This window comes from Dermochelys coriacea, chromosome 3 (assembly GCF_009764565.3).
Source record: "Dermochelys coriacea isolate rDerCor1 chromosome 3, rDerCor1.pri.v4, whole genome shotgun sequence".
In the NCBI taxonomy this organism is placed as follows: domain Eukaryota; kingdom Metazoa; phylum Chordata; order Testudines; family Dermochelyidae; genus Dermochelys; species Dermochelys coriacea.
In genome coordinates, this window is record NC_050070.1 from 171010032 (window position 1) to 171025044 (window position 15013).

Here is a 15013-nt window from a genome sequence, read left to right on the forward strand (position 1 = left end):
AAAGGGATACTGAAAAGCAAGATTATATCAGGCTGTGGGCTGGGAAGAGAACAACAACTATCTTCAGACAATTGTCCATCAATTTTTCTTTCAGCCAGAATGCAGACTCAGTCCTATTTAAGATAAACTTCTAAATCAAAAGTACTGTAAACAAAAATTAACTTTTTCACTCTTTTCTAGCCTGGTGCCATTCATTCCCCATTTTTCCGTCTTGAAATCATGGCCCATTCAAATATACGCAGTTCACAAAACAGCAGGCAAGAAGTGGTTATAGCAATCATTTATTACCATCAGCTTAGAAGCTGAATTTCAAAACAGGTGGATATTCATAAAACAGCATATTGCTCTTAATTTTACACTTATTAAAACTGTATTTACTTCACATGCAGAAACCTCTCCCATATCTATTTTTCATTGAGTGCTCAACACTTCATCTTCCTTTTTAAATACCTTTTATACTTGAACATGCCTTTTACAGAAAGACACGGATTGATGCAAGATTCACCTCATTCCTTTTAACCCACTGAAAAACATGTCTGCTCTTTGTGCAAATGCCTTTTTCCATGCGGGTGTGTGGACAAGATTTAAAGAAAAGACAATTATTTAAGTCATGTACTAAAAAGAGGAAGATTCAGCCAAGAAAAAAAAAATCCACTAGCTTCTTCTATTTTATAGCCAGCACTAGCAAGACAAGAGGGGTTCCCCTAGGTGCATGGAATTCTTCCATCAACCTAGTACTGTCTACGCCAGGGGTTAGGTCAGCATAGCTTCATCTCTCAGGGGTGAAGATTTTCACATATTTGAGAGATGCAGCTATGCCAGCGTAAGTTCCCAGTGTAGACCAACACTTAGAGAACTGGTTCTCAACATTTTTTCATTTGCTGACCAATAAAAATTTTCAAATGGAGGTGCGGACCCCTTTGGAAATCTACTGTCTGTATATAGAATTTAATTCTGTTCAGTCTGTCTTTCACAGACCCATTAGATATAGTCTACGGACCCCCAGGGTCCACAGACCAGAGGTAGAGAACTACTGAAGTCAAGTATGTCTACACTACAAATGCTACAACAGCACAGCTGTGGCACTGCAACTGTGCTGCTGTAGTGTATACACTTGCTATAGCAACAGGAGTTCTGTTGCTTGTACTAAATCTATCTCCTCAAGAGGCGGTAGGACAAGTCAAGAGAATAATTCTTCTGTCGACTTAGCAGTGGCTACATCACAGCTTAGGTCATCTTACGCTGTGAATTTTACATACCCCTAAGCAACATATGCTAGTAACGTACACTAGTATAGCAATGTCTCTTGGGGATCAAAAATGCATACCCCTAAGCAACATACATAGTTATACCAAGCCAACCCCCAGTGTAGACAGCGCTAGTTCACCAGAAAAAATGCTACAGCAGTGCAAAATTCTTCCGAAGAATTTAAGTGTAGATAAGTCCTTATTGACGAAAACCTACATCTTAAGTAAAAAGAAAAAAGGAGTACTTGTGGCACCTTAGAGACTAACAAATTTATTAGAGCATAAGCTTTCGTGAGCTACAGCTCACTTCATCATTGGATGCATTCAGTGGAAAATTGAATGCATCCGATGAAGTGAGCTGTAGCTCACGAAAGCTTATGCTCTAATAAATTTGTTAGTCTCTAAGGTGCCACAAGTCCTCCTTTTCTTTCAGCCATAAAATGTTTTCTGGGATTTTTAATGCGTTTAAGTCTGCCATGGCAAGCCTAGGTAGCTGTACATTGGGTGGCTTTTATGATTAACACAGATAACAGGTCAAAAGAGCAACCATTTGCCAATCAGGAACATCGCTGGATCATTAGAGAGAAGCAGGTGATTGTTCCTATATCCAAAGAGTGCTTACTTGTTCTAATAAGATTCCTGGACTATCCAGGTTACTGATCAATTCATGTTCTTATTCAGACCATTGTTTCAGTCTCATGGGGTTCAGACCTGGGCAGCAAGTTTAACAGACAGTCAATCCACAACTTAACAACCAGATCATTATATTACATAGCATCCTTTTAAACTCATGTCACTGTCCCTTTTAATGTTGAATTTGTTTTTGGATTCCAGCCAAGCACTTAGCATTGCTCTGACACTTCGTCTTGTGGTTTCGTGCATTTCCTATTTATGAAAAAGGACCTATAGCAGTTCCTGGTTTGTTACATTTTCTTCAAATAAAAAGTGTGAGCAGCAGCTTCCTCTATGATGTATTCTTCTATATTGGTGAACATTCTGTTCCCTTTTACCACACTCAGAAAAGCTACAAGATGGACTTTAAAAAAAGGAGGCAACAAGACAAGTTGTTCTGAAACAACTCACTCCTCTTTAACAAAAACTGACAATTTCTTCCCCCAATTATTAGGTTCCCAGTGTTCAATCAGAAAATATTTCTAATTTCATTCCTCTTTTCACACTGCCCTCTGCCTCCCATATTTTAAACAAACCTTTAAATAATGTGCCAGTTTTCCCAACTCCACAAATCTCATACATTCCAGTATTTTTTTCTTTTAGTATTTATAGTAAGAATTCTCTTTGTACATGTAAGACACTTTTCAACAGAAGACCACAAAATGGCTCGTAAACATTAATTTAGCTTCACCATGTCCTTCTGAGGTAAGTATTACATTTATTTTACAGAAGTAGAAAATAAGACACAGACAAGTTAAGTGACTTGCTCAATGTCATTAGCTTATCTGGGAAAAGGATCCATATGCCCTGACTCCCAGAATTCCTGCTCTAAGAATTACACTACAAATGAAAGGTTCCTCTACCTTCATCCTGGGCAAAAACAGACTTTCCCCTAATTCATGTTTCACCATATTACCTTACCATTCAAAAGGCTATATAATCTGGCAGAACTGACCAGTCACATTAACAACCTTGTTGGCTTTTTTGTTACCATATACCCATCCATGGCCACATTAGCTGAACCCATTAAAAAAAAAAAAGCAAATATTAACCACTTTCATTTGGAAGCAATACTCTCGGACTGGCTTTTTATTTATTTATTTATTTATTTTTTTAAAACCACAGTTTCCCTCCCTTGTTTCTCTGGGCAAAGCAGGGGGTCCCCTGATTCCTTTATGCTGTAACAGTGACATGTTTCAAGGGTTGCAAAGGACACAGAAGAAAGTTTCTTTCCTACCTTAAATAGTTATTCCTTCTGGTTGCTCTTTATGAAAAATAATATTTTAACTCAACAGAAGAGATACAATATAAGCAAATACAAGAGAAGAGGGAACAAGGAGAGGAACACATTAGACCACAAGGAAACACATTGAATATACAAACAAAATATTTAAAATATAACTTCACCAAAAACAAATCACTTGCTCTAATGTAATACTCAGACTTAGTGAGTGTGATCGTGTTTTTCTCTAGTAATTGCACAAGCAAATACAACATCCTGTTACTTACTCACAACTAAAGGAATTTATCTATCTAGGTTCTCATACCAGCACTAACACTGCAATATCTGAGTGTCTAACATTCTCTTCCATTCATAAATGATCTGGACAAAGGGATTAACAGCGAGGTGGCACAATTTGCAGATAAACTACTCAAGATAATTAAGTCCAAAGCAAACTGTGAAAAGTTACAAAGGGATCTCACAAAACTGGGTGACTGGACAACAAAATGGCAGATGAAATTCAATGTTCATAAATGCAAAGTAATACACATTGGAAAACAACCCCAACTATACATATAAAAAGATGGGGTCTAAATTAGCTGTCACCACTCAAGAAAGATCTTGGAGACATTATGGATAGTTCTCTGAAAATATCCACTCAATGTGCAGCAGCAATCAAAAAGCTAACAGAACGTTGGGAATCATTAGGAAAGGTATAGATAATAAGACAGAAAGTATCATATTGCCTCTATATAAATCCATGGTACACCCACATCACTGCGTGCAAATGTGGTCACCCCGTCTCAAAAAAAGATATAATTAGAATTGGAAAAGGTTCAGAAAAAGGCAACAAAAAATGATTGGGGATATGGAACAGCTTCCATATGAAGAGAGATTAGTTAACGTGGGACTTTTCAGCTTGGAAAAGAGACTACTAAGGGGGAATATGATTGTGGTCTATAAAATTGTGACTGATGTGGAGAAAGTAAATAAGGAAGTGTTATTTACTCCTTCTCATAACACAAGAATTTGGGTCACTAAATGAAATTAATAGGCAACAGGTTTACAACAAACAAAAGGAAGCATTTCTTCACACAACGAACAGTCAACCTGTGGAACTTTTTGCCAGGGGATGTTGTGAACGCCAAGACTATAACAGGTTCAAAAAAGAACTAGGTAAGTTCATGGACGATAAGTCTATCTATGGCTATTAGTCAGAATGAGCAGGGATGATGTCCCTAGCTTCTGTTTGCCAGAAGCTGGGAATGGGCGACGGGATGGATCACTTGAGGATTACCTGTTCTGTTCATTCCTTCTGAAGCACCTGACATTGGCCACAGAAAATAGGATATTGTGCTAGATGGACCTTTGGTCTGACACAGTATGGCCATTCTTATATTCTTATATCTTTTAGTTCAAGCAATCAGAGCTTGCAATTCTTGTGCCAAGGACTGAATTCACTTCCCCCAAGGCAACTAAGTTTTTTCTGCAGATGGAGCCATGGGTTCTCTCTCTTATCTAAACCTATTTCCATAATAGGTCTTACCAAAGCCTCTTGCTGAAACTCAGATGAATCTATTGACCCCTGGGAGCCAGTTCAGTCTGAAGAAAGTAAAATGCTTTAGTCTTTCAAGTAGTCTTAGACTAGCGAGGTGAAGTTCAAAACTCCAACCTTTATTAGGGTATTCAGAATATCCCATCTTATCCCTTTCATTCCCCAATAGCATGCCAGGAAGCCACAGAAACAACCACCATCTCAGTCTGGTTCCCACCTTCAGACCAAAACTCAAAACCAGTTAGTCCCTCTGAGTAACTGATACACGGAATGTGCATTTGTGAATTACCATGGAGATAAAGCAGACAACACTTAAGGTTCTGCAGCACCTTCTGTATTGTAACTTGGTGTAACAGTAAGTTTTCTAGGTGGCATGGTCCATCCAAGGGATGACACATGAACAACTTGTATATCACATGACACAAACAAATTCCAAGTACCTTTTAGAGGTTTTACAACTGATGGCTAAAGCTAGCTGGGGGCTCAGGACATCACTGAGACAAGATGTGCTTCTTAAACTCAGTTGGTTTGTGGGACTAACTGTGAAGCTCATTGGAATCCAAAGAAAGCTTCCAGAGAAGGGAGATGGAGTCACTGGCTTCATCAGTCCTTCCAAAAACTACAGAAAGGGTGATATCTCAAGTTGGAAGCCAGCAGAAAAAGCTGGGAGGGAAAGGAAATTGGGTCACAGGTTTTTTTTTCCCCCCAAAGCTATTAGACAAATTTAAAGGATGTTTAAGAGGGACATGATGGAGACAAACAAGTTAACATTCTTCTCTTTATATAGCTTCAGCTAAGGACCAATGAACATTTGTTTCTACTTATACAGGAAAATATACAACCTGTTGCTATTATAATTAGACTCATTTTTAAAAAAGAAGAGGTAGGGTCAAAGTGAAATATTGGCATTCAATAATGGAATAAAAATTCATTCGAGATACAAACCTGCAAGACATCTGTAAAAGAACAGAACACCCACTGAAAGATGACCTTAGGGTTAAGATAAAGCTATTACCAGCTGTGCACAAACTTTTGGGGTTGCCCTAAGCAAGTCACTCAACCTCTATGTGCCTCAGTTTGCCCATCTGTATATTGAGGAGAACACCTTCCTACATCACATAGATATTGTGAGCTTTAACTTTCTAATATTTATGAGGCATTCAAATACTATGGTGATGATCACAGTAAATTAATAATAATAGAGTAACTCAGTGTAGAATTCAGAGCTCTAGTTGAAATAAAGCAGCAAAGAAAGCACTAATGTAAGCAATTATATTACAGTTACCTTGCTGGGGAGAAAAACCTGTCTGCACACCTTATAGCAGCAGAACAAGTTTGAACGGCTTAACTAATAAGAGAGTTTTGTGCTACTTTAAAAATAAGCAATATGGAAACTTTTACCTCTGGTCTATTTTTTTTTTTTTTAAGAGCAAAAATGTGGTAAATGTTGAAATATATTACTTTGGTTTTAGAAAATCTGCAAACTAAGTAACCATTTGATTCACAATAGACAGTTTTAAGTACGAATTTATTATTTAAGCTTTAATTACTATATTTTACCAATTTTTTTTTTTTTTTTGTAAAAGTGAAGTTAAGATTGATACCATACATGAGTAATATGAATAAAATTCCTTAGAAGAATGCTGTAGTTAGCAAAAGGGAAAAAAACAAACTACTGTATTAAAAAGCCAAACCCAGAAGATTGAGAGTTATGGTTAAATTTACAAGAAATCCAAATATTTGAAGATATGGAAATTCAACTGAGATACCCAAATTATCTTAACTATGCCCTTTAGTGATCCCAACTTCCCATTTCCCCTCTTTTGTTTCTTTTATTGTTAGTTGTGGGATCCTGCCAGGATATATTCTTGACCAAATGCAATTTAATATATTTATCTACAAGAAAATATAAAATCAACAGTGGTAAAATTTGCAGATGACACAAAAATTGCTGGATCAGTAAACAATGATAGGGACAGGTCAGTTATACAGATCAATCTAGACCTCTTGTTCAGGTGCACTTATTTGAACATAGGTTTTAATACTGCCAAATGTGAGGTCATACCTCCAGGAATAAAAAGCTTAGGTCACATTTACAAGATGGGGGTCTATATTGTAGAATGAAGTGACTTTGAAAAGGACTTAGGGTATGTCACCACAGAAGCTGGGAGGGTGCTTCCCAGCAGGAAGATGCACTAGCTCTGTAATAGCACTATAGCTGCAGTAGCTCAGGCTACTCCAAACTAAAAACCTGCCTGACCCCCCGCCACCCATGCCACTGCAGCCATACTGCTATTTTTAGTACGCTAGCTCTGCTTGAGCTAGCACGTCTGCCTACCCATGGTTGGAAGCACCCTCTCGGTTGCTGTGTAGACATACCTTAGTGGCAATGGTAAATAATGGGACGCAAATCAGGTGCTCCCAGTGCAAAGTAGTTAAGACAATGAACACGAACCTTGGATGCATAAGCAAGAGATTACCAAGAAGAAGTAGGGAGGTGGTATTACCTCTGTATATTGCATTAGTGAGAACATTAATGGAATACTGTGTCTAGTTCTGGTGTTCTTACTTCGGTATTTAAAAAACGAAGGTATCAAAAGTGTAAGAAGAATTATTTGAAATCTGAATAGGCCTTCCAGTGAGAGAGACTTAAGAAGCTCAATCTATTTAGTTTATTGAGGGAAAGGTTAGGTGGTGACTTACCACCAAGGCGGCCCAGTGCTTCAACAAGATCAGCTCATGAATGAAAACAGCTGGCTGAAGCTGAACCTGAGCAAAACAGAGCTGATGCTGCTGGGCAGAAGAAAACATTTTGAACAGTTAGCAGCCACAGTGCAATCTCCTTTGGTTAAAGATACAGACCCACAATTGGTCAAATCAGTCCATAATTTAGAAGTACTCCTGGATTCCTCGCTGACACCAAGGTCTCTCATAGCAGCATTCACGAGTAATGCTTTCTGTCATCTACAATTGGCTAGGAGACTTCAACCCATCCTGCCAAATGATGACCTGGACTCAGTTATTCACAGCTTCCTCACTTCTCGCCTGGAGTACAGCTTTATGATATACTTGGGCACAAAGGCTTCAGCACTTAGGAAACAACAACTAGCACAGAACGCTGCAGCACATCTCCTCAACACCACAGACTAGCAGGAAACTTGTTCTCTGCTCTCTCCATTGGCTTCCAGTAGAAAATCAAATTGAATTCAAGGTCTTGGTCATTATCTTCAAGGTGCTCCATGGTCTGGGCCCAGAGTATCAGAAAGATTGCTTAAAGCTCCAGGATGAAGATGCCGTTGACAGTTTTCTCCTCTCACACAATGGAACCCTTAAAAGTGAACTTCATCCATACAAGAGACATTACTTTCTTAATCAGGTCAAGACCATGGAATTAAATCTCCCAGCAACTACCATCCTTCCACTCCAAGTGCAAGACTCATTTCTTTACATTTGCCTAAAAAATACTTAGTGTGTGGGGGGGTCTCTGTCTTTTTGGCAAGCTTGTGTTTTAGTATTCTATTTGGTTAAATGGGAATTTGTACAGTAGGTTTTTTTGTGTGGAATGCAAGGATGGAGTTGGTACCAGTTGGTAGTCTGAGTTTCTTGTTTACTTAGAGCTTACTTACTTAGAGGTGGGCAAACTACAGCCCGCGGGACCCTCCGGCCCGGCCCCTGAGCTCCTGGGTCAGGAGGATAGCCCCTGGCCCCTCCCCTGCTGTTCCCCCCTCCCACGCAGCCTCAGCTCACTGCACCGCCAGAGCAATGCTCTGGGCGGCAGCGCAGCTGCAGAACCGCAGCCTGACCCTGTGTTCAGTGCTGCGCAGTGCCATGACTGGCTCCAGCCAGGTGGCACAGCTACCTGTCCCGGTGCTCTGGGCAGCACGGCTGTAGCATGAGCCACCAGTGCTCCAGGCAGTGTGGTAAGGGGGCGGGGGGATTGAATAGAGGCCAGGGGAGTTTGGGGTGGTGATCAGGGGGCGGGGGTGTGGATAGGGAGCAGGGCAGTCAGAGGGTGGGGAACGGGGGGTTGAATGGGGGCAGGGTTTCTAAGGGGACAGTCAGGAATGAGACAAGGGATTGGATAGGGCGGTAGGGGGCAGTCAGGAGCAGGGGGTCCGGAGGTGATCAGGGAACAGGGGTGGGTCGATGGGGTAGGAGTCCGGGGGGGGGCATCAGCGAGAAAGAAGCGGGGGGGTAAGATAGTGGACGGGGCTGGACCACACCTGGCTGTTTGGGAAGGCACCGCCTCCCCTAACCAGCCCTCCATACAATTTCAGAAACCTGATGTGGCCCTGAGGCCAAAAGATTTGACCACCCCTGACTTAGAGCATCACCATGGGGGCAGAGGTAAGGTAGTTTGGATATCTGTCAAAGGCTCCCCGAGCCAGGGACCCCATGGAGCAGGCTCACCTTAGGATTTATAGCAAACAAATGAATGCTGAGCTCAAAATAGCTATTTGGGCATTACAGTCCATAACATAAACAATAGTCTTTCACAGAGATCCAAGGCAAACACTGTCAAGGTTAAGCTCCTAACTAGGCCAGGTTACTTGGGTTAGGGCAAGGAGAGCCTTCCTTCCCTGGCTTCATCCTGACCCATAGTAAAAGCAGCCAGCCCTTTTTATCTGGCCTGCTGGGCCCTGATTGACCTCTACCTGCTCCTGGCCCTTTGAGGTGCTGGAAGACCAACTCTTGCTGATTCTGCCTGCAGCTGATCATGGGAGGCCTCTTTAGGAAACCCCTAGAGGTCCAAAGTTGCTGCTCTTCCCCTTCCATCAGGATACCGTCTTAGTACAGGGCCTTCTGGCAGACAACAGCAAATGCCTAGTAAGCTCCGTCACAGTATCCTACCTGTCAGTCATTTTCCATATATTAAAATATTTGGGGTTTTAGTAAATTTAACCTTAACTCTGAATTTCCAGGCTTTTGAACTGGGGTGGGGTGGGAGGGGAATTTTTTCTCCCGTTATGTCCAACTTTCTTATAATTAATTTCATGATAAAAATCCTTACAATGTTCTATCAACCTTACCTTCACCTCAGCAAAGTTACTGTCTCGGATATTGCTTATTTTTTAAAGCTAGCCTGAATGTGGATTGGGGATAAAGCATGGGGGTAGAGGCACTCACTCCTACCTTTCAGTACCAAGGGTGAAATCCTGGCCCCACTGAAGTCAATGGCAAAATTTCTATTGACTATAATGGGGCCATGGTTTCACCATAGGTCTTCCATTGTGTCAACTTAGTGAACTAAATTTTACTTCTCTCCATTTTCCTGACTTTTGTGGTTTTGGAGGGATTTTAGCTGCAAGTGGTGAAAAAAAAAAATCTTTTGGAAACTGGTGAAGGTTTGTTATTTTGGCATTGTAAGTAAGTAACCCCTGTTCTGACTTACTTTGAAATTCGGTGGGGGGGGGGGGGGGAGAAGAGAAGAGAACAAAACATCAGTCAAAGAGCTCACTCACCTACCAGTTCTAAGGAAGATCTCTTTTTTTGTGGTATTTAGGAGCAGGGGTTTCTAATTAAAATTAACTTGCGGTCTTAATAATTAAGAGGTTGCTCCCTCTCCATAGCAATGTTAATGACAGCTGCCTCTTATATAACAGCATCATTCATGTGGTCAGCACTTTGCAAATAATTCAACTAATTATCACAATACCCTGCGAAAAAGAGAAATCTGAGTACTGCTATATTTCACTGATGGACAAACTGACTCAAAGAATTGAGGTGCGTTACCCAAGCCCATAGGGGTCATTGGTGAGGCTGCAGTTAAAATTCTGAAGTTTCTATCTTTCAGTTCCATTTTCAATCCCTTATAGTTATACCACACCATCTCCCTATATTACATACGCATTACAAACACAGGGGAAAAAACTGCCTATCAGTGTGCTTTGCACACAAAAACTGAAAATGGCTTTCCATTTCATTTCCACATCTTTAATCAACATTTTATAAGAAATTGAAGACTGTGTCAACTACTCAGTGACTAGAGCAAATAATGTTACAGAAATGTTAGATACCTGAACAGTTTACAGTATAGTTTGGCCAGATAATCCATAATAAAACTGATTTTTACCCAAATGGACAAGATAATCTTAAATAGGTTCCCCCATCCAATATTTTATAACAAAATACTCATGACATTTAAACTTGGGAAAGCTAGTGAGACAAAGATGGGAAGTGGGTATTCCATTTCTACATTAAAAGCGGAACCACATAAACTCTGTTCTTTCATAACATGATACTTATTTAAATATACCAAAGACATACTAAATTTGTGGAGATACATCACGTCTAATCCTCTCAGCCACTGAAGTTAAACACGTTCCCTTACAGCTTTCCTATAATTTGCTCAACAGGAAAGCTATTAACCTATTCACATTTCTTAGGATATATTACTTGTACTTACATAGGCCAAATTTTCCAACTTCACTGCCTGAAGTTAGACACCCAACACCACATTTAGGCACTTAAGTGATTTGTTTCTTCAAAAGACCTGAGCATTCACATTTCCATTGTTGTCAATGGGAAACTAGCTGCACGTGCTCAGCACCTATGGGTGAAGGGGGGTGGGGGGTGAAAATCAAGCAACTTTTACTTAGCTCTCTAAATTCACATTGTTGGCAGCTATCTCCAGTACTCAAGTTAGAAAATAATGGATCTATGAATTTTCCTAACTGCAAAAGAAACAATCTTTTTAATACTTGCCACAAATTCTCCAAAATTTGTAGCAAAGAAAAAATGATAACTTAAGTTACCTGTTGTTGAATTATTGAGATCAACTTTCTAATGTCTTCCTGAGCAGGCTTCTGTGGGGACAAAAACATATCATATGTTTAGGGGAATTATTCAAAACAGCGTAGTAAAAGATTTTTGTGCTCCTTTGAATTAACAAAGGAACAATTTAGTCAGAAAACACATGCTTAGTTAGGCCCCAATCCTGCTCCCAAGAATGTCAGTACTTATATTCCCAATAACTTTCATCATGCAGGAACAGGCCATTACTACTCTATTTACTTCCTACACTGTAGGTTTACTAAATCAGTGGTTATCATTTCCAGGACCCAATAATAAAACAAAACATTTGCAAAACAGAGCGTTACTGCAAAATGCATTAACGCAGTACCTCCCATTAATGGATTTTAAAAATAAATCGGAATATACATAGGTGTACCACTTTTCAGATGATCAGTATTAATCTAATTCTGACATGTTAAGACAAGTAACCTTGGCGTTGCAACTCATCCAAGCCCAAACTAGCAGGGACAGAAAGTCCTGGTCACTTATTTCCTTGCCAGTTCCTTTCAAAATCCCACAGGGCAATTTCCATGAACAAAGTTATTTCTCTCAGTGTTTCTTATAATGCTTTCATACTTCTGACCAACTTGTCAGCGAGGCCCCTAAGTGGAACTTGCAGAACCAGAATTAAGATTTACAAGGGCCTAGGCTCTGGAAAGGGAAGAGAATAAGAGACTGCTGGCGGGAGGAAGGAAAAGTGCTCCAATGGAAAGTCTGGCACCCACCAACACACTGCGGCATTACCCACTCTCTCAGTTTTATTGCAAGTCTCACAATTTCTGTTTTGTTGTGTTTTTTCAAAGGGTTCTCATGAATTTCTGACTACTGGCTTCAACCCTATGAAATCTGCCCTTACCCGAAAGGAGACAACAACATCTCTCATTTCTGTCAACAGGACCCAAGCTACAGGCTGCCCTTAGCTATCTAGCTACCATGTCTCTGACCTCTGTAGAGGAAAGTGAGGCTGCTCCCAGCAAAGATGGATGCCATCTCCCATTGGCCGAAATGGGACTAACAGAGGGAAAATGGTGGCTCCTCAGTCTCTGTATGAATGCCAGGAAAATGCGGAGTTTCAGGAATGAGACCATGTGGGTAGCAACAAGGGAAAATGTGCTAAGAAAGAGGATGTGCAGGGATGATCAGCGAAATGACCCGGGGGGCGAGAGGGGGGAAGGGGAAGAGGAAATAGGAGGCAGACTGGGAGGGTGCAGGGAAATACAGTGTGGCAGAGAGAGAGAGCCTGTGGTAGGAGACACAAGGTTAAGAGAGGGAAATATAAGTGGGTACGTTAATGAGGTAGATGTGAGACTGGAGATTATAGGGGATCATGAAGGGAGAAAATGAGTGAGACAGCTGCCTATTCTGCCTGGTTAGGGATGGGGAAGGGGAAATTATGAGTCATTGAGTGCCAGATCCTCTCACACATGACAGGAGAGTAAGTGCAGTCCCTTCCAAGCAGTGAACAGGGAAGCCACATTCCGTATATATTTAAGGTTATTTTTGATCCTGAAATTATTTTACACAATCTAGGGGTGGAGAGCTTCCCCATACAAGGTGAGAAATATCCAAAAGCAGGCAAAAAAATGTAATTTATTTACAGTTTTAAATCTTATTTTTAATCCAATCATGATTTTTTGGGCTCTGACTCATGATTTTTGAATGTTTGGTGTTAGCAACATGGCCACCGACAGAAAAGGAGTCAGGACCCTTAAGCTACAGAATTTGCATGATACGATAGCCCAGCCAACCGGCTATTTTGTTTGTGTTTGGCCCTCTACAGATAAAAGCCTGTAAAATAAACGCTAGTTGATGTATTACCAACAGTGCCTATGGTAAAGGTCTACAGGAATCCCCTTAACAACAAGGGAGAACCAATACTCAGCCTCAATGAAACTGGCTAGTCAGCCATCATCAAGAGGCGTATTAGCGACTGAACAAAAGGCTCGGGTGCCACTTCACATGGGTGCTGAGAAGGCTGCAGAAATGACTAACACTGTTTACACCACAGCAACAAACCCCTTGTAATTGAGTCAGCTGGACCAAACCACTTTCATTTTTTCCGTATTAGCTCTGCTGTTTTAAACCATGTCAATTGCAATGCCCTCTTGGTACCTATTTCATATCATCCAGTACAGCTTCCAGACATAGTGAATTGTGGAAGATTCGAAAAGATCACTTATGCACTGTGGGACAGCAGCAGGAAGACTAGCTGAACCATTTTAGCCATTCTGTGTTCACATTAGCACTAAACCAGTTCAGATTGAACAAGTTCTTTAGACCTTCTGAAAGCAAGTTTAATCTACACAGTTCTGGGAACACACGCATGTGTACATGTGATGTGATTTACAAGGTAAGATACAACAGTACACTGTCCGGAATCCTTATCACCCGGTCCTCACTGTACCTGTTGGGGACATAGACCAACGCCAGCCATGCCTGTAGGGACCTGAGACAGAGTCACGCATGCCGGACCCTGTAAATGCATACTGCCATGTGACCCAACAGTCTCAGGCACATGTGGGCAGTGGTGAATGGTTGGGCACCCTGAGACGAGATGAGGTCCACCATAGCTTGGAACAGAGTCTTGGGAGGAAGGCTTTGGCTCGAATGGAGTCAAGTACTGCCTCAATGAATTCTATATGTTGCACTGGGGTGAGGGTCGACTTTTTGTTGTTGATTATTAGGCCCAGGTCGCAGCAGGTGGAACAGACTAGATTGAGATGCCTCTGCACCTGATCTGAGGACTGGCACCTTATCAACCAACCAGTCATAGAGGTACAGGTAAATTTGGACTCCCCGATGTCGCAGGTAAGTGGCCACTGGTGCTATATGCTTTGTGAACACTCTCTAAGACAACGAGACCCCAAAGGGCATCGCTGTGAACTGGAAATGGTGGTGGCCCAACGTGAAAGAGAGGAAATGCCGGTGCCCCAAGGAATATGGAAATATGGAAGTATGTGTCCTTTAAATCAAGGGTGGTGTAGCAATCTCCTGGATCCAGAGAGGGGATGATGGAGGTCAGGGAGACCATACGAAACTTCAACTTTTTGAGAGACTCATTGAGGCGGTGCAGGTCTAGAATAGGTCCGAGGCCCCCTTTTGCCTTCGGAATAGAGGAAGTAACAGGAGTAAAATCCTCTTCCTTCCATCTCTTGAAAAACCTCTTCCACTGCCCCCTAGGCACAGGAGGTTTTCAACCTCCTGAATGAGGAGTTGCTCGTGAGAAGGGTCCCTGAAGAGAGACAGGGAAGGGGGGCGGAAGGGTTGGTCAGCTACAAACTACGGGGTATAGCCCGATGAGACTGTGATGAACACACAGAGGTCCAAGGTGATATGGGACCAGGCTGACCGGAATAGGGTGACCAGATGTCCCAATTTTATAGGGACAGTCCCGATATTTGGGGCTTTGTCTTATATAGGCACCTATTATCCCCCACCCCCTGTCCTGATTTTTCACATTTGCTATCTGGTCACCCTAGACCAGAAAGGGTGGAGGTGGTTGAGGAAGACGGGGAATGGATC

General features: G+C 41.4%; 1 protein-coding gene across 33 annotated transcripts in view; it reads right to left on the reverse strand.

Annotated features, from left to right (window-relative positions):
- Window positions 1-15013, reverse strand: part of TRERF1 (transcriptional regulating factor 1) — a 141726-nt gene that overhangs the window by 83136 nt on the left and 43577 nt on the right. For 31 of the 33 annotated variants that reach the window (XM_038395626.2, XM_038395629.2, XM_043511816.1 and 28 more), the window contains one exon: window positions 11452-11502. The exons of the other annotated variants lie outside the window; for them this stretch is intronic. The gene's annotated coding sequence lies outside the window, so the exon portion shown is untranslated. The remainder of the gene's footprint in view (window positions 1-11451; window positions 11503-15013) is intronic. 33 annotated transcript variants of the gene reach the window in all.